This window comes from Pongo pygmaeus, chromosome 1, assembly GCF_028885625.2.
Source record: "Pongo pygmaeus isolate AG05252 chromosome 1, NHGRI_mPonPyg2-v2.0_pri, whole genome shotgun sequence".
NCBI lineage: Eukaryota > Metazoa > Chordata > Mammalia > Primates > Hominidae > Pongo > Pongo pygmaeus.
The window spans coordinates 81,916,742-81,937,173 of record NC_072373.2 but is presented as its reverse complement, the minus strand read 5'-3'; positions in this window follow the sequence as shown (position 1 = coordinate 81,937,173).

Below are 20,432 nucleotides of genomic sequence, written 5' to 3'. Positions count from 1 at the left end.
AGACAGGGTTTTACCAAGTTAGCCAGGATGGTCTTGATCTCCTGACCTTGTGATCCACCCACCTTGGCCTCCCAAAGTGCTGGGATTACAGGCGTGAGCCACTGCGCCTGGCCAATTTTATTCTTAACTTCTTCCTTCACTCATTGATCATCCAAGAGTGTGTTGTTTAATTTCCACATACTTGTATAGTTCTGAGTGTTCTTCTTTTATTTATTTCTAGTTTTATTCCATTGTGGTTATAAGATAGTTGGTATGATTTGATTTTTGCAAGTTTTTAGAGACTTGTTTTGTGTCCTAACATATGGCCAATCCTGGAGAATGTTCCATGTGCTGATGAAAAGAATGTGTTTTTGGCAGCTGTTGGGTGAAATGTTCTGTAAAGATCTGTTAGGTCCATTTGGCCTGTGGTGCAGTTTAAATCCAGTGTTTGTTGATTCTCTGTTTAGCTGATCTGTCAAATTCTGACAGTGGAGTACTGAAGTCCCCAACCTTTATTGTATTGGGTTAATCTTTCCCTTTAGATGTAATAATATTTATTTTATATATCTGGGTGCTTCAGTGTTGGGTGCATATGTTCTCTTGCTGAGTTAGTCCCTTTATTATTATATAATGTCCTTCTTTGTCTATTTTTATAGCTTTTGAATTGAAGTCTGTATTTTTCTGATGTAAGTATAGCTACTCCTGCTTGCTTTTGGTTTCCATTTGTGTGGAATATCTTTTTCCATACCTTCACTTTCAGCCTATGTATGTCTCTATAAATGAGGTCAGTTTCTTTTAGGCAACATACAGTTGGGTCTTATATTTTTATCCATTCAGCCAGTCTATATCTTTTAAATGGGTGACTTAATCTGTTTATCTTCAGGGTTATTATTGATAGGTGAGGACTTCCTCCTTACCCCTGTCATTTTATTTATTGTTTTCTAGTGGTTTGTTTTGTATATTCTTTCTTCTCTACTTCCTCTCATTGTTTATTTTTGTGGTTGGCTGGTTTTCTGTAGTGATAAGTTTTGATTCCCTTAGTTTTTTCTTGTCTGTGAAATATTTTATTTATCCTTCATTTCTGAAGGATAGCTTTGCTGGGTGTAATATTCTTGGCTGGCAGAGCTTTTTTCTTTCAGTACTTTAAATACATCATCTCATTCTCCCCTGGACTGTCAGGTTTCTCTGAGAAATCCACTATTAGTTTAATAGGGATTCTCTTATATGTGACTTGACATTTTTCTCTTGATGCTTTTAGAATTCTTTGGTTTTTTTTTATTTTTTTCATTTTTTTTTTAATAAAGAACAAAATGGAGTCTCCTATGTCTACTTATTTCTACACAGACACAGTAACAATCTGATCTCTCTTTCTTTTCCCCACATTTCCCCCTTTTCGACAAAACCGCCATCATCATCATGGCCCGTTCTCGATGGTCGCTGTCTTTTCGGAGCTGTTGGGTACACCTGCAGAAAGGCTGTCACTTCACACTTGGAAGATTGCAGAGGCGCTCCTCACTTCCCAGACGGGGCGGCCGGGCAGAGGCGCTCCTCACTTCCCAGACGGGGCGGCCGGGCAGAGGCGCTCCTCACTTCCCAGACAGGGTGGCGGCTGGGCAGAGGCGCTCCCCACATCCCAGATGATGGGTGGCCGGGCAGAGGCACTCCCCACTTCCCAGACGGGGCGGCCAGGCAGAGGCGCTCCTCATATCCCAGACGATAGGTGGCCGGGCAGAGGCGCTCCTCACCTCCCAGACGGGGCGGCCGGGCAGAGACGCTCCTCACTTCCTAGACGAGGTGGCCGGGCAGAGGCGCTCCTCACTTCCCAGACGGTGGGCGGCCAGGCAGAGACGCTCCTCACTTCCTAGACGGGGTGGCGGCCGGGCAGAGGCTGTAATCTTAGCACTTTGGGAGGCCAAGGCAGGCGGCTGGGAGGTGGAGGTTGTAGCCAGCCAAGATCATGCCACTGCACTCCAGCCTGGGCAACATTGAGCATTGAGTGATCGAGACTCCGTCTGCAATCCCAGCACCTCCGGAGGCGGAGGCGGGCAGATCACTCGAGGTCAGGAGCTGGAGACCAGCCCGGCCAACGTGGCAAAACCCGGTCTCCACAAAAAATACACAAACCAATCAGGCGTGGTGGCGCGTGTCTGCAATCCCAGGCACTCGGCAGAGCGAGGCAGGAGAATCACGGGAGCCCGAGGCAGGGATGTTGCAGCGAGCCGAGATCACGGCAGTACAGTCCAGCCTCCGGAACAGAGGGAGACCGTCGATAGAAAGAGAGAGAGAGCACGCAATTCTTTGTTTTTTTTTGACTCTTGACAATTTGACTATAATGTGCCTTGGAGAGAACCTGTTTGGGTTGAATCTACTGGGGCTCTCTGAGCTTCCTGGACCTGGATATCCACCTCTTCCCCACATTTAGGAAGCTTTCAGCTATTCTTTCATTAAATATGTTTTCTACATCTTTCATCTTCTCTTCTTCTGGAATCCATAATGCAAATATTTGTTTACTTAATGGTATCCTGTAGGCTTTCTTAATTCTTTTTTTTTCTTTATGCTTTGTTTCTTCTTGTTCTGCGTGTATTATTTCAAATGACTGGTCTTCAAGTTCAGAGACTTCTACTTGGCCTAATCTGTTGTTGAAGCTCTCAATTGTATAAATTGTGTATTTCATTCATTGAATTCTTCAGTTGTAGGATTTCCATTTGGTTCTTTTTTATATCTATCACTTTGGTGAATTTCTCATTCAAATCATGAATTGTTGCCCTGATTTTATTGAATTATCTATCTGTATTTTCTTGTATCCCACTGAGTTATCTTAAGATTATTATTTTGAATTATTTTTATGGCATTCCCTGTATTTCCTTATGATTGGGGTCAGATATTAGAGAATTATTGTGTTCTTCCAAACATGAAAAGCTTTATTGGCTTTTCATGTTTGATGTGTTCCTGCAATGATTCTATACATCTGACGGAAAAGTTACCTCTTCCAAATTTATGGAGTGGTTTCATAGGGAAAAACTTATTCATAGAAATGGGTCTTGGGATATTGGTTTGGTGGGGTGCGTTGGCTCTTGCAATGTTAGAATGGTGGGGCGAATACCTACCCATGCTAGCTGAGAAGCTGTGTGGCTGTGTCCCAGGGTTGACCTAGCTTGGGGGTGTGTTTGCTAGGGCAGACTGGTCTGGTGGTTGGGCATTGCAGAGCTGTTTCTCAGGCCCTGGGCATGGGTGCATAGCTGTTCCCAATCAGGGAAGAGAGTACAGCAGTTTGACTTGCTCAAGAACAGGTTCTTCCTGGACAGATTTGCTATACTGTTCTTCAGCTGGAAGTGAGGGCAATGGGGATTGGTTTTCCTGCTGTGCAGGACCAGAGTCACAGCCAATCCTGGGCCCATGCTCTGTGCTCCTGAGGTTGTGACATTTGGCCATGGGTATGGGCTTGGTGGATGAAAATGAAGCTCCAATGCTAGAGAGGTGCAATGGCTACTGGTCCCCAGAGCTGAGCACACTTTAGAGGTGACTCTGGTCTCAAGATGGTGCCACGCTACAGCAGCTTGGCTCACAGGGGTGTGTGCAGGGTGGGAGTGCACATTTTGTGCTCCTAATCAGGAAAATTCAGCTGCATGAATTCTTGGCAGCTCTCCAAACTGGCCTCGGGGCTTGTGAGGACTGTGGGATTCTTCTGTTTTAAGGACTGTAGGTGTTTATGGTGGCAATGGGGGTGGTGGGGATCTTCTGCTTACCTTTTCTCTGCAATGGGAAGCCTCTCCTGACTCTGGAGAGATCTAATCCAGGTTGGGAAGTGGGACTGCAGAGGCCAGCTGCCTCTATGCTGCGCTATTCGACTTCCAATCAGCCAGCTGCCTCTACACTGCCCTGTTCAACTTCCAATCACCACAGGCGCATCACTACTCCCCAGCTACACTCCAGTGTGCTCCCTTCAACACTCCAGTCAAATCTTAACTGTTTATTCTTTGCCTTGGTTCTTTCTTGCGGGGGTACAAGTGCCAGACATCTCTAGTCGCTCTAGTCCCTGCTCCTGAAGAGAAATTTTGCTGATGAATTTTGACAATAGCTTCAACTTGAAGAAATTAATGAGGAATTGAAAGTTATTTGAAATTAGAAGAAAGAGAACTGGCAGGGGGTGGGGCGGAACAGTAAATGGACCTAAGGAAGCAGAAAGGAGAGTCTGTGGCATCACAGTGACATAGGTTATATAAAAACAGACCTGCAGAGCTATGGTTTGGTTCAGTGTAGTTGATTTGGAAGGTGGACTTATACTGGTAGGATGCAAAAGCAATTATTTTATTGCTCATTCTTTCTATGATGGTTCTGAAAATAGGACAGAGTAGAGTACTTTCAGATCCAGTCATTTTATTTGTGTTTATGTGGATCCAGCCCCATTTCTTTCATATGTGTTATAGATGCTCTTCATATAGGTTATCCACCATGGGGACTCTGGAAGAAAAGTTGAGTTCTAGGCTGACTTTTCCTGACTTTCAGAAGGTTCCTAGGTCCCATTTGACCCATCAGAGTTTGTGTAGGGAAAGTGAAACCAAATTTGTCAAATCCTTCCAAATTATTTTGTATTATTAGAAATATGATTTCATTACTGAGATTTTAGAATAATTGAGTTTTCTGAAAATTCTCTTTTGGAATATGTTATAAAATTATTTATTCTAATGATATTAAACTTTCCTTAACTGCTTATTTATGGCATGACCAAAAAAAAAAAAAAAAAAAACAGACAAGCCCACAAATGAAGCAAATCCACCGCCAGTGGGTTTTTTTGTTTGTTTGTTTTTGAGACAGTCTCTTACTCTGTCGCTCAGGCAGGAGTGCAGTGGCATGATGTCGGCTCACTGCAACCTCCCCCTCCCAGGTTCAAGAGACTCTCTGGCCTTAGCCTCCCAAGTAGCTGGGACTACAGGTGTGCACCACCAAGCCCAGCTAATTTTTGTATTTTTGGTAGATATGGGGTTTTACCATGTTGGCCAGGCTGGTTTCTCACTTCCGGCCTTAGGTGATCCACCTGCCTTGGCCTCCCAAAGTGCTAGGATTACAGGTGTGAACCATCGCGCTAGGCCCCCCAGTGGTTTTTGAATAGGAATAAGGTATGTTGATATGTTGCAGTCTCTCAAACTACCTCTAGTTCACCTAAGACACTACACTGTTTCTTCTTCATGTCTTCTCCATGAGAGAATCTTGGCCTTCTTTCTTGGCCTTTCACATGAGAATCCTATGACCATTCCAGTCTGTTCACTAGCTCCTTTCTCTGTATTCTCATAGCACTTCATACATATGTCTATTTGCATTAATGACAGATTTATGCATCTGTCTTCTAGGTGTAGAAGTAAATTCCTTAAGAGTAAGCACCCAAGCCAGGCATGGTGGTGCACACCTGTAATCCCAGCTCCTAGAGAGGCTAAGGCAGGAATATTGCTTGTGCCCAGGAGTTTGAGATTAGCCTGTGCCAAAACAGTGAAGTCCCATCTCAAAAAAAAAAGAGTTAGCTGAGCATAGTGGCACGTGCCTGTAGTCACAGCTACTCAGGAAGCAGAAGTGGAAGGATTGCTTGAGCTCAAAGAGGTTGAGGCTGCAGTGAGCTGTGATTGTGCCACTGTACTTCAGCCTAGGCGATAGAGTGAGACCCTGTCTCAAAAAAAAAAAAAAAAAAAAAAGAGTAAGCACCTTAGCACCTTACCTTATCTTTGATTAATCAGAGCCTGTATTATGGTTGACTCTAGTCAGAGCCTGTATTATGGTTGACTCTCAATAAATGCTTTTGAGTAAATAAAGAAATCTAGTCACAGGTCTCTACTTTTTAAAAAAAAATACTTGACCCTTGCAAGAAGGCATTGAAGAGCCCTGTTAAAATATACATTAATGATTAAACTGGAGTGGCATGCAAATCACTAGCACACCTATTTAAATTAGTTTATTAGGTGGTCTTGCTAGTTACCTAACAAGTACTGAGATAATGGGGCACAGGGAAGGAGAGGAGAGAAGAGAGAATAGATCAGAGCATTGTATTGAGAAAATAGAGACAGCACACTATGATGGGAGCTCAGAGGTAAGGACTGTCGGTTGAGTCTGGAGCAGTAAGCAGAGTCCAGAACATCAGATCTTTGGGACCATATTTAGGAATCTACTTCATCTTTTTTTTTTTTTTTTTTTTTGAGACAGGGTCTCAATCTATTGCCTAGGCTGCAGTTCAGTGTTGCAATCATAGCTTACTGCATCCTTCAACTCTTGGGCTCAAGTGATCCTCCTGCCTAAGCTTCCCAAGTAGCTGGGACTACAGGCATGCACCACCATGCCCAGCTAGGAGTCTACTTTTCCTTAAGAGTAGCAAAAAAAAAAAAAAAAAAAAAAAAAAAAAAAAAAAAAAAAAAAAAAAAGTGGTTGTAAAGCCCTGCCCCCCCACAAAAATTAAAAAAAAAAACCACGTACACAACATATTCACAGGTATATTTTAGAACAATCACTCTGGTTGCAGGGCGGAGGAAGGATTAGAGGAGGGGAGAATAGGGAGAACAGTTGGGAGGCTGCTGTCATAACCCCAGAGAGAAGTTGTCAGGCTCTGAAGCACAGTTATGATAGGATGAAGGGAGGTGGACAGATTCCAGAGTTATTAAGCAGATGAATCGACAGATGAGTATGATGGCTTGACCAGTGCCCTCTCCCCCACTAGATCCTAGACTGGGTGACTGAATGGCATGGGTTAGAGGTGCCACTTACTAATATCAGGAATGTAATGGTTATTGACAAAGCCTCCATCCCCCTGGGCCTGTTTCTACAGTAGTTTCAGTGTTCACTGCTGAGTTCTCTACTCTCAAGGGGCCTCTGCCTGCACTGTAGGGCTGCAGCAGCTATAGAGTAAGCTCCGGCCACCTAGGTCCTGCTCCCAGGCCCATTGTACCTACAGAGAAAGCCATTAGCTGCTGGTGTCATGGCGCCTTCCACTCTACCTGGGCAACTCCAGTGAGGCAATGTTATGCCCGGGCACTGCTTGAAAACTTGGTGCCTAAAATCCCACCAGGCCTCTACTCCCCCATGTCATTCATCATTCCTCCCATCCAGGTCCTATTCTGTGTTTTCTTTTGTTCTTCCCAAATTCCCCATTTTCCTTCCTTCCAAACATCTGCTGGACCCTCCAGCATCCTTATCCTGTGAAAAACAAACTATTAGAGAAATTCTTAAGTTGCTGGATTGCCCTTTCAAACTCCTACCTTAAGGAAATCTGACTCTCCTCTGAGGACTCTGCTTCCCTACAGCCCTCCTGAGCTAGACAGCTCATTCTTTCTCATCCACATACCTCCAAGATGGTAGTGGGTTTCAGTATCCTCACTCCACAGTGATGCTTCAGGACCACTGCTTTTCTGCCTCCATGTATAACCCCCCACCACTTGAGGCCTATATCACCCAAATCCACCACTCTGCCTGCTTCCTCCTTACTCTTGTCTTCAGCCTGACTGAATGCTTTCCTACCCGGCCTACCATTGCCTTCCTTCCTGCCATCATCATGGATGACTTCAATGTCCAGCAGAGAATCCACCCATCCAACATCCTAGCAAGACATCCTCAGGAGCTATTTTAATTATTTGAACCCACTTTGCTGTAATTAGCGTAAACTGCTACTAGACTGGCAGGATTCCTGGGTCATGTTCTCATGGTAGTGACATCCAGGTGTCTCATCTGCATACGGTTAGCTGAATCTGAAATCATAACATGTTTTTATGTAAAAGAATGAGTTACATTTTATTCATATTAAGAATTAAACTCAAATTGTAAAACACTTATCATGGTGTCTGGCGCAGAATAGGTACCCAATAAATCATAGTTATCATTATCATTATGACTATTACCAGTTTCCAGCTCTTCTCTCCTCAAAGTGCATGTGTGTTTATGTGTGCATGCACACACACACACAGCTAACAGAAGAAAAGCACTGTGCCTACCAACTTGTAGGGACATCCTATTTCACCCAAGTGTATTCTGCTCTCTCTCTCTCTGGTGAATGTACCAGCTTGTAAGTAGCTACTGTGATTGCCTTAGTCCACAGAGTCTCCAAGTTGAGTGTATATAAGATTAGTCTGAGGACCTTGTTAAAAACAAAAACCACCCCTTGAATTAGATCCCATGCTTACAGACTCTGAATCAGCAGTTCTGGGTGGAGCAACAGGAATCTGATTTTTGTCAAACATTCCAGATGATTCTAACGTACATGCAGCTCCAGCACCACACTTTGAGAAACAGCGTCACTGTGAATGCACAAGGCCAGTGCTGCTACTCTATACTACTAATGGACAGTGTATTGAGTGAGCACCTTTGAGAGGCACTATGTTAGGGACTTGTGTATATCTCATTTAATCTTCCTAACAATACTATGAGGTATGCTATTACTAGAAATAATAATGAGAAAAATGAAAAAAGTGAGGTTTGGCAGAGGTCATATCACAATGAGCAAATGGAGAGCCAAGATTTGAACCTAGACAGCCTAACTCCATATCCCTGGTGCTTAGCCACTTAAGTGCCTCCCCTATTGTATTAGTCACGGTTCTCTAGAGGGACAGAACTAATAGGATATATATATATATATATACACACACACACACACACACACACATACACACACACACACACACATATATACACGTGTGTGTGGGATATATATATATATGCTGGGATATATATATATGTATATATATGCTGGGATATATAGATATAGATATAGATATATAGGAGTTTATTAGGTATTAACTCACATGATCACAAGGTCCCACAATAGGCCATCTGCAAGCTGAGAAGCAAGGAGAGCCAGTCTGAGTCCCAAAACTGAGGAACTTGGAATCTGATGTTTGAGGGCAGGAAGCATCCAGCATGGGAGAAAGATGTAGGCTGGGAGGCTAGGCCAGTGTAGTCTCTTCACGTTTTTCTGCCTGCTTTATAGTCTACCCACCCAGATTAAGGGTGGGTTTGCCTTTCCCAGCCCACTGACTCAAATGTTAATCTCCCTTAGCAACACCCTCACAGACATACCCAGGGCAATACTTTGCATCCTTCAATCCAATCAAGTTGATACTCAGTATTAACCTATTTAGACTTTTCCCATTTCTTTTTTTTTTTTTTCTTTTTTGAGACAGAGTCTCACTCTGTCACCCAGGCTGGAGTGCAATGGTGCAATCTCAGCTCACTGCAACCTCCGCCTGCCAGGTTCAAGTGATTCTCCTGCCTCAGCCTCCCAAGTAGCTTGGATTTTCTCCTATCTTGGCCTCCCAAGTAGCTGGGATTACAGGTGCACACCACCGTGCCTAGCTAACTTTTGTATTTTTAGTAGAGATGGGGTTTTACCGTGTTGGCCAGGCTGGTCTCAGACTCCTAACCTCAAGTGATTGGTCCGCCTCCACCTCCCAAAGTGCTGGGGTTACAGGAGTGAGCCACAGCCAACTTTTCCCATTTCAAGGTGAATGTTGAAGAATCCACTTGCCAAAGCCTAATTTTTACTTCTCTGCTCGGCTTGCTCTGATTGATCTCATCCCATGATAGCAATACCCCATTGGGACCTTTTCCTTGGGACCTTTCCTTCCCCTTGTTTTCCCTTCCATTCCTTTCCCTATCAGTCATGGAACTCACACTGCAGTGATAGGCCTCTGCTTCCAGGCCCACAGCTGACTTTGGCAATAACAGCCTCCTGCTTTTGCTCACCAGGAGAGAGGCCTGACACCACTTGGGAATCCACTTAGATCTCAGCCCTCATCTTCCTTTATCCTCCCTCTACCAGCTCGTTCCTATCACCAGGGGTTGAACTTAAGCTTATGATTTCAGAAAGATTGTGTTTGCCCATTCAAATTCCTTGCATGTAAATTGCCTCAGTTTCTTTTACCCTTTTTCTCCTTCCCAAAGTAAGCAGGGAAAAGAAAGAAAAATATTTTGACCATACAACATTGCTGGACAGAAAGAGCATGAATTCCTATTATAGTTCTGCTTGGTTTTGTTTTATTCTTTGTTTCCCTGGTAGCTATCTTAGAAATTTCTGGTTCACCTGCTTCATTTCTATCTTCAGAAATTAGGATGAAATAATTCCCGTAGTGATATTTTGCTCATCTCCTAAAGTTTTATAGCTTGGCATTTTGGTAACCTCAATTAAAGTACACACATACAAAAATCTATCCTGTACTAAAGTTTATTGCTATGAAAGACATTTTTAAATGTCTAATGCAAGCTCGTCCAACCCATGGCACTCACGCCACATGTGGATGTGCCAGGATGGCTCTGAATGCAGCCCAACACAAATTCGTAAACTTTCTTAAAACATTACACTATGAGACTTATGCACAGATTTTTTTTTTTTTTTTTTTTTTGCTCATCAGCTATCAGTGTATTTTATGTGTGGCCCAAGACAATTCTTCTTCCAATGTGGCCCAGGGAAGTCAAAAGATTGGACACCCCTGGTCTAATATGTCTTACAAGAAATTATCTAGTGATTTTCTCACAACCTTAAAAGTTACATTTGAATCAAGCTCTTTTATATGTTTATATTTTCCTGAGTACCCAAATGAATGCCCATTTACACTAAAACAACATCAGTTTTCTATAAAGTGGACACAGTTACTTCAATAGTTAACACTAATTACTGTAATATGATATAGTACAGCTGTTTCCCTTTATAAATGATTCTCAAATAAGCCTATTTACCCATGTTCCATTAGGTGGGTTTTTTTTTTTTAAATTTTTGTATGAGACAGAGTCTCGCTCTGTTGCCCAGGCTGGAGTGCAGTGGCACGATCCTGGCTCCCTGCAACCTCTGCCTCCAGGGTTCAAGTGATTCTTGTGCCTCAGCCTCCTAAGTAGCTGGGACTATAGGCATGCACCACCACACCCGGCTAATTTTTTTTTTTTTTTTTTGTATTTTTAGTTGAAATGGGGTTTCGCCATGTTGGCCAGACTGGTCTTGAACTCCTGACCTCAGGTGATCTGCCCACGTTGGCCTTCCAAAGTGCTGGGATTACAGGCATGAGCCACCGTGACTGGCCCCATCAGCTCTTTTTGCCACTTTGCATGCCATACATTTAAATCTATCCTGACAATGTGTACGTGTATTTTATATATATTATATATAAAATATATATAATATATATAAAATATATATATAAAATATATAAAAAATATATAATATATATAAAATATATATAATATATATAAAATATACATATAATATATAAAATATATATAATATATATAAAATATATATAATATATATAAAATATATATAATATATAAAATATATAAAATATATATATATTATATATAATATATATAAAATATATATATTATATATTTTATAATATATATAATATATAAAATATATATTATATATTATATATAATATATATTATATATAATATATAAAATATATATAATATATAATATATAAATATATATATAAAATATATATATATGACAGAGCATTAAAATGTTTATGTAATGAAAACTGCCAAAAAATAACATCAAAGACAAAAATCAATATAAACAATTCTATTGATTTCCAAGATGATCCACTATAACCCAGCTGAGTGCTCTGAGAGAACTAATTACAGCATAAGCTGGGGACCACTATGACAATGGCCACATGGTGGGTGCTGATCAGCTCTCCAGACAGCTGAAAATTCACTTTCCTTGTCAATTCAAAGAAATGGTTCAGAAGATAAAGTAGAAGTGTTCTCATAATTTCTCATAATCCAAAATTAGTGTATATTGGATTATGACTACAGATATGAAAGACCTAGAAGCCTGACTTATAAGTAGATATTCCCATTTTGCATATTTGGTAAGCCTACATAGAGTAATTTTATCTTTGACTTTTGACTACAGTTTCACCTTACCCAGAAATACCCTAATACTTGCTTTACCTCTTTACCCATGCTTTTGTGGGTCCTCAAACCTTGCCATAGTGCTGGGTGGACATTAGGTCTGCTTTTGACTACAAAAACTGTAAAATAAATACAGGTTAAATTTTATAACTTTTTCCATTTCTCCTTCTTTTCTTTTCTTTTTTCTTTTTTTGAGATGGAGTCTCACTCTGTCGCCCAGGCTGGAGTGCAGTGGTGCAATCTCTGCTCACTGCAACCTCCACCTCCTGGGTTCAAGCGATTCTCCTGACTCAGTCTCCCAAGTAGCTGGGATTACAGGCATGTGCCACCACACCCAGCTAATTTTTGTATTTTTAGTAGAGATGGGGGTTTTGCCATGTTGGCTAAACTGGTCTCGAACCCCTGACCTCAGGTGATCCACCTGTCTTGGCCTCCCAAAGTGCTAGGATTACAGGTGTGAGCCACCACACTCAGCCACTCCTTCCTCTTTTCATATTCCATTCTATTACCTTTTTCTGCCAGCCCTATCCCCATCCACTGGGCTTGCCTGTACTAGCAGTCCCACATTAAAACTCCTCTTATTTCTCCCCTAATTAGCACAAAGGCCAGTTATAGACATTGAGGATGTGGGAGCATATGCCTCTGAGAACCACTGTCCCCAAAACCCCATGGGCTTATACCAGCATGGCCAAATCTAGTCATGGTTGATTGGGCCATGATAGACACCTGACTCAAGCTGAGCCAATCAGATTCTCTCTTTTGAGAATGTGAAAGGCGAACCAAGAAATGGCTATCAAGATGTCTATTAGGAAACTGTGTTTTGGATGGGTGCAGGAAGCACACACAAAGAGAAGCTGACAGAGCTGGTCTGCAAAAAGAGAGAAGAAAGCAGAGAGCTAAATTGAAGAAGAGAACGAAAGAGAGAGATGAGGAGCTGTGAGAGAGTTAGAGAGACTGCATTCAGCTGACCAGCACCCCAGGTTTTTCAGTTCCTCAGTCCTTTGCTCTTGAGGCCTGATTGTTCGCTTTCTCCTCACATAGCAAGAGGTAGCTCCAAATCCTGAAATCATTCTCTTCTTTTAAGAATAGGCTGCTTTGCTAAAGCTAGTCTGCAGAGGGTTTCTCTTACTTTCAACCAAAAGTAACTCAGCTAAGGTACTACACCCTTAGGGAATGTGTTTTTGTGTTTAGGAGTTTCGTCATCACTAAACTGAGGGATCCTGAGGCCTTCTTCAGGCCTATAATTCCTGGAGACTGTTTTAGGCCCCAGGCCAACTCCCTGTGAGCTGCTCCCTGTTCCCAGGTCTCCACTAATTATCTCACACATCTGCTGCTTCCGTCCACTGTTCTTTTTTTTTTTTTTTCCCCGAGATGGAGTCTTGCCCTGTCACCCAGGCTGGAGAGTGCAGTGGCAAGATCTTGGCTCACTGCAACCTCCGCATCCTGGTTCAAGCGATTCTCCTGCCTCAGCCTCCAGAATAGCTGGGATTACAGGCACGTGCCACCCTGTCCGGCCAATTTTCATATTCTTAGTAGAGAGGGGGTTTCACCATGTTGGCCAGGCTGGTCTCGAACTCTTGACTTCGTGATCCACCTGCCTCAGCCTCCCAAAGTGCTGGGATTACAGGTGTGAGCCACTGCACCCAGCCCGTCCACTGTTCTTGGGAAGTTTTCTTCTTCGTGGCCTACTTTGGAACAGAACAAGGGTTCCTAACTGCTGCCTCCTCTATTTTGTTTTGAGATGTGCACAATTCCTTTTGAGGAATTTTTTAAAATTTCATTTAGACAGCTGATTAAAAACAGGGAGTCATTGAGTGGATTTTTTAAGACCTGGGAGGAAAATAACAGAAAGTGAGATTGGTGTTCAGAATTAAAACACTCTAAGATCCTTATGTTGTTTGACAGGAGGATAGTAACACAGATTAATAGACTTTGGTAAGTATGCATGTTAAAAATTTCAGGGCAGGGCTGGGCAGGGTGGCTTATGCTTGTAATTCCAGCGACTCAAGAAGCCAAGGCAGGAGGATCCTTTGAGACCAGGAGTTTGGAGGTCAGCCTGGACAACATGGCAAGACCCCATTTCTACAAACTTTTTAAAAAAATTAGCCAAGCATGGTGGCATTAACCTGTAGTACCAGCTACTCAGAATGCTAAAACAGGAGGATCGCTTGAGCCCAGGAGTTCAAGGATGCAGTGAGCCATGACTGTGCCAGTGCATTCCAGCCTGGGTGACAGAGTGAGACCCTGACTCTTTAAAAAAAAAAAAAAAAAGGAGGGGGGACCACTAAACAAAATGAAATAGAATATATAACTTAAATATTTGGCTTAGTGCATGTTAAGCCAGAAAACCAGGGAGTCTCTTTGATGATTATAAATATCTCTGGCCTCTTATAGCCGTATGGCTGACATAGCAGAAAATGAGCTGCAGTTGTGGTCCTACAGTTTGCTGAATTTCATCATAGGTTTGCAGGCTTGTGGATTTCTTGTGTGAATTTAGGACATTTATTTGGCCAAGAGTGGGAAATTTATAGTTGGAGTAGTAAGATTTGGGAGGACTTCAAGTACCCTGATCCTGTAATCTCCAGCTCCTTCTCTCTCTGATGAAATCATTTCTGACGTAAAGACACTGGATGACCTCATCTGAGGTAGCTAACTTGCAAGGGGGTGCAAGCTCTCTTTGTGCCCCACACCTACCACTTCTCATACTCATACGTGCTGTTCCATGCTTTCATACCTATGTATCTTTTGTTCCTTGTCCTTGAAGTAGACTGTCTGCTCCTGGTGAAATCTTATTTTTACTTTAAAACCCTGTTCCAGGATCAGTTCCTTTGGGAGTCACTCCTGTTCTCCACAGAAGAATTAATTACTTCTTTCACTCTATACCATGTCCATGTATACACACCATTTTATTGCCCAGATGTCATGGTATTCTTTGCATTTATTTACTTTTAAAATAAAAATATCACATGGAAAGAGGAATATGATTTTTCCATGGTGCTCCAGAGGGAAAAGCCAGGCCCAAAGAATATAAGTAACAAGGAAGTACATTTTAGCTTAACTTAAGGGAGAACATTCTTATCATTAGAGCTTCACAAATGACACAAGCTGTTTAGAGGTGGTAAGCTTCTGCTTAATGACATTTTTAAAAATTGTGCATTCATTTAATAAGATTGCTTAGAAAGGATGTGGTATGGCTTACAATATGTATGTGATCAAGTCTTTGCCTGTTGCTCTGAACTCTTCTCAGTTCCTTCCACTCCAGCCACACTGGCCTTCTTGCTCTTCCTGAAATCAGACAAACCCATTGCCTCCACTGGACCTGATGCTACCTCTGCCTGGAATGTTCTTCCTCCAGATTTTCTTGTGGATTTTCCTTCTTACTGGCAGATCCCTACTTGAGTGTAAACTCCAAAGAAAGGGCTCAAACTCCAAAGAAAGTGCTCTTTTTTTTTTTTTTTTTTTAGACGGAGTCTTGCTCTATTGCCCAGGCTGGAGTGCAGTGGCGCGATCTCCACTCACTGCAAGCACCGCCTCCCAGGTTCACGCCATTCTCCTACCTCAGCCTCCCGAGTAGTCCCATGGGACTACAGGTGTGCGTCACCATACCCGGCTAATTTTTGTATTTTTAGTAAAGACGGGGTTTCACCACATTGGCCAGGCTGGTCTCAAGAGCTCCTGACCTGGTGATCCACCTGCCTCTGCCTCCCAAAGTGCTGGGATAGAAAGGGCTCTTTTGATCACTCTGTCTTTACCAGTCTGTTTCCCACTCCCCATATTCTTGCCCTCTCCACTTAATTTGTGAATGTTCTGCACAAAATCTATCAATATCTGAAATCATAAGTTTTGTTTACTTATTACCTATCTTCTATATTACAGTGCATGTTCCAAGATGAAAGAGATCTTACCTTTTTTATTCATTCCTGTGTCCTTATAAACTGTATCTGAAACAGTTTCTAGCACCATAGTAGTTGCCAAAAAATGTTTGTTGAATGCATAAATTTTTTATAATAACTCCTTAATAACCAACTGGTTAGTTGGTTGTTCTCAGCACTGAATCTTGACCAACTTGAATAGTAGATGGTTGAATATGGTGGCTCTAATATCCTTTTCCCAGTTTGGCTGAAAATGAATTCCTTCCCTCCATCAAGTCCCAGATGTTATTCCATCCCAACAATCACTTTTATAGAACAGATAGTTGATGCATGATGGTACTTGCATGTGCTCTGAAAATACCCACCAATACCCAAATATCTCTCAATGTGTGTGTGCTTGAAATTGTACCTTTAGAGATTTACTTCCTTGTATCATCAAAGAATTACAGTCTTAGAGTCCTGTAATAAATTGTTGGACTGGAGGTCATAAACTGGTTTAATTGTTAGATTTTATATTTAAATAAAAATATGCCTATTAGAGGATGTGTTCATAATATATTGTCTGGAAAAATTTTGAAAAGAGACAAATGTTCTGAGAAGGTAGGTAGGAAAGCAGTGAGTCCTCAGTTCTGGAAACAGTGGCATGGTACTTCTCTATCAAGGCCAGTTCATAGAAAATTACATTATAACATGACTTAGGGTAAGATGTAAATGACTGATTGTGTGAATTAGTGGTCTGTTACCCTATCTAGAAGCAGCTGAAATTTTAGATGATAAATTAGTACATTTACTATGGAGAACAGTATGGAGATTCCTTAAAAAACTAAAAATGGGCTGGGTGTGGTAAATCATGTCTGTAACCCCATCACTTTGGGAGGCTGAGGCAGGAGGATCACTGGAGCCCAGGAGTTCGAGACCAGCCTGGGCAACATAGAGAGATCTCAACTCTACAAAAAATAATAAAAAAAAAATTAGCCGGGTACAGTGGTGCCTATAGTCCCAGCTACTAGGGAAGCTGAAGTGGGAGGATTGCCTGAGCCAAGGGAGTCAAGGCTGCAGACAGCTATGACCATGCCACTGCACTTCAGCCTGGGCAATAAAGCTAGACCCTGTCTGTTAAAAAAAAAAAAAAAAGCAACAAAACCCAAAAAAAACTAAAAATAGAAGTACCCTATGATCCAGCAGTCCTACTGCTAGGAATATACTCAAAAGAAAGGAAATCAGTATATTGAAGAGATACCTGCACTCCTGTGTTTGCTGCAGCATTATTCACAACAGCCAAGATTTGGAAGCAACTGGAGTGTACACTAACAGACGAATGGATAAAGAAAATGTGGTGCAGGCTGGGCGCGGTGGCTCACGCCTGTAATCCCAGCACTTTGGGAGGCCAACGCGGGTGGATCACGAGGTCAGGAGCTTGAGACCAGCCTGGCCAAGATGGTGAAACTCCGTCTCTACTAAAAATACAAAACTTAGCTGGGCGTGGTGGCGGGAACCTGTAATCCCAGCTACTCGGGAGGCTGAGGCAGGAGAATTGCTTGAACCCAGGAGGCAGAGGTTGCAGTGAGCCGAGATTGAGCCATTGCACCACTCCAGCCTGGGCGACAGAGCGAGACTCCGTCTCAAAAAAAAAAAAAACAAAAAAGAAAATGTGGTACATATACGCAATGAAGGACTATTTGGCAACAAAAAAGAATGAGATCCTGTCATTTGCAACAACATGGATGGAACTGGAGGACATTATGTTAAGTGAAATAAGCCAGGCACAGAAAAACAAACTTTTCATGTTCTCTCTCATTTATGGGAGCTAAAAATTAAAACAACTGAACTCACAGAGATAGAGTAAAATGATGGTTACCAGAGGCTAGGAAGGGTAGTGGAGAGGGGCAGAAATGGTTAATGGGTACAAAAATATAGTTAGAATGAATAAAATCTAGTATTTGATAGCACAATAGGGTGACTACAGGCAACAATAACTTATTGTACACATGTAATCCCAGCACTCTGGGAGGCTGAGGCGGGTAGATCACAAGGTCAGGAGATCGAGACCATCCTGACCAACATGGTGAAACCCTGTCTCTACTAAAAATACAAAAGTTAGCTGGGCATGGTGGTGCGTACCTGTAATCCCAGCTACTCAGGAGGCTGAGGCAGGAGAATCGCTTGAACCCAGGAGGCAGAGGTTGCAGTGAGCTGAGATCGTGCCATTGCACTCCAGCCTGGGCAACAGAACGAGACTCCATCTCAAAAAAAAAATTACTAAAAGATTATAATTGGAATGTTTGCAATACAAAAATATAATAAATGTCTAAGGTGATGGATATCCCATCCGCCCTGATGTGATTGTTACACATTGCATGCCTCTATCAAAATATCTCATATACCCCATAAATATGTCTATTATGTACCATAAAAATTAAAAATAAAAAAAAAATTTAAATAAAAAGAAATTTTAGATAGAAAACAAAACCCAATCTTGGCCAAAGGAACCTCAGAAAATCCTTAAAAACTGAATTCCAGGCCAAGATGGGAAGAGAGGTCAGACACACCTCTATACCTTCTCCCTTTTAGAGTTTAGGCACAACTGACCCACATTAAGGTTAAACTAGAGATCATAAGGCTGACAAAACACTCTGTGGCAATAAGATACCATATTATAAACAAGACCTAGCCTGGGCGCAGTGGCTCACACCTGTAATCCCAGCACTTTGGGAGGCTGAGGCAGGCGGATCACGAGGTCAGGAGCTCGAGACCACCTTGGCCAATATGGTGAAACCCCATCTCTACTAAAAATACAAAAATTAGCTGGGCGAGATGGCACGTGCCTGTAGTCCCAGCTACTCGGGATGCTGAGGCAGAAGAATCGCTTGAACTGGGGAGGTGGAGGTTGCAGTGAGCTGAGATCACGCCACTGCAGTCCAGTCTGGGTGACAGAGCGAGACTCCATCTCAAAAAATAAAAATAAATACAAATAAACAAGACCTATGGGCCGGGCACAGTGGCTCACGCCTGTAATCCCAGCACTTTGGGAGGCCGAGGCGGACAGATCACGAGGTCAGGAGTTCAAGACCAGCCTAACCAACATGATGAAACCCCATCTCTACTAAAAATACAAAAATTAGCCGGGCTGGTGGTGCATGCCTGAAATCCCAGCTACTTGGGAGGCTGAGGCAGGAGAATCGCTTGAACCTGGGAGGTGGAAGTTGCAGTGAACCGAGATGGGACCTCTGCACTCCAGCTTGGGCGACAGAGCAAGACTCTGTCTCAAAAAAAAAAAAGACCTACGGCCATGCAAGGCAAGGATTAAGTCATGCCCTACAAACCATAAAATCTCATTAAATGGTTTTTTATGTGCAATGGTATAATGTGCCTTACTTTCCAACCTGACTGGTGTAGCATCACATGACAGATAGCAGACTCCCTTTTCTTAAGCATTCCTTTCTACTGACTTCAAGTCTTTAGACAAAGCTTAACACTGTTTTTTATTTGTCTGTTTTTGAGACAAGGTCTTACTCTGTCGCCCAGGCTGGAGTGCAGTGGCACGATCTCAGCTCACTGCAGCCTCCGCCTCTCAGGTTCAAGTGATTCTCCCGCCTCAGCCTCCCTAGTAGCTGGGATTACAGGCATCTACCGCCGTGCTCGGCTAAGTTTTGTATTTTTAGTAGAGACAGGTTTTCACAATGTTGGCCAGGCTGGTCTTGAACTCCCGACCTCAGGTGATCCACCCGCCTTGGCCTCTCAAAATGCTGGGATTACAGTCTTGAGCCACTGCACCTGGCCTGTGTTTTTGTTTGTTTTTGAGACAGGGTCTCACTCACCCAGGCATGAGTGCTATGGCACGATCATGGCTCAATGCAGCCTCTGGGGCTCAAGAGATCCTCCCACCTCAGCCTCTCAAGTAGCCTGGGACTACAGGCAGATACCATCATACACAGCTAATTAACATGGTTTGTAAAGATGAGGCCTTACTATGGTGCCCACGCTGGTCTCAAATTCCTGGACTCAAGCAATCCTCCCACCTAGGCCTCCCAAGATGCTGGGATTATAGGCAGGAGCCACCTCGCCTGACCAAAGCTTAAATCTTTCAACAGATTGCGGATCAGAAAATCTTTGAATTCACCTATGATCTGTAAGCCTCTCCTTCAAGACATCCCACTTCCTTAGCCTGAACCAATGTGTATCTTCCATATATTGACTTATTTTACCTGCAATTCCCAACTCCCTAAAATGTATAAAACAAACAGTAACGCCACCACTTCGGATGCTCTTAGGACCTCTTGGGACTTTTCCCCAGGCCATGGTCACTCATATTGGTTCAGAATAAATCTCTTTAAAACCTTTTACAGAGTTTGTTTTTTTTCCATTAACAAAATCATCTCATTTTGAGGCAACTGAAACCTAAAATCGTTAGAGAAGCGCTTTGCCCAAGGATTCACACAGTAGTGTTGCAAAAGGAGATTTAGCACTAAGTCGACTGTGTTGTTTCCACTATACTGGGTGCCTACATAGCAACTAGACCATGGAAAGTCTTGGCATATCTACGAGGATGCAATTTTTGATAGGAGTTGGTCATAGTCAAGAGTGGCTAGATGGCCACTTCTAAATCTTGGTGCTGGATTTCCTAAACTCTGTGGGATTACTTCTTTTTTTGACCTCAAAACAGAAAAATTTCCTCTGTAACGCGATTCACTAACACACGAGGTAA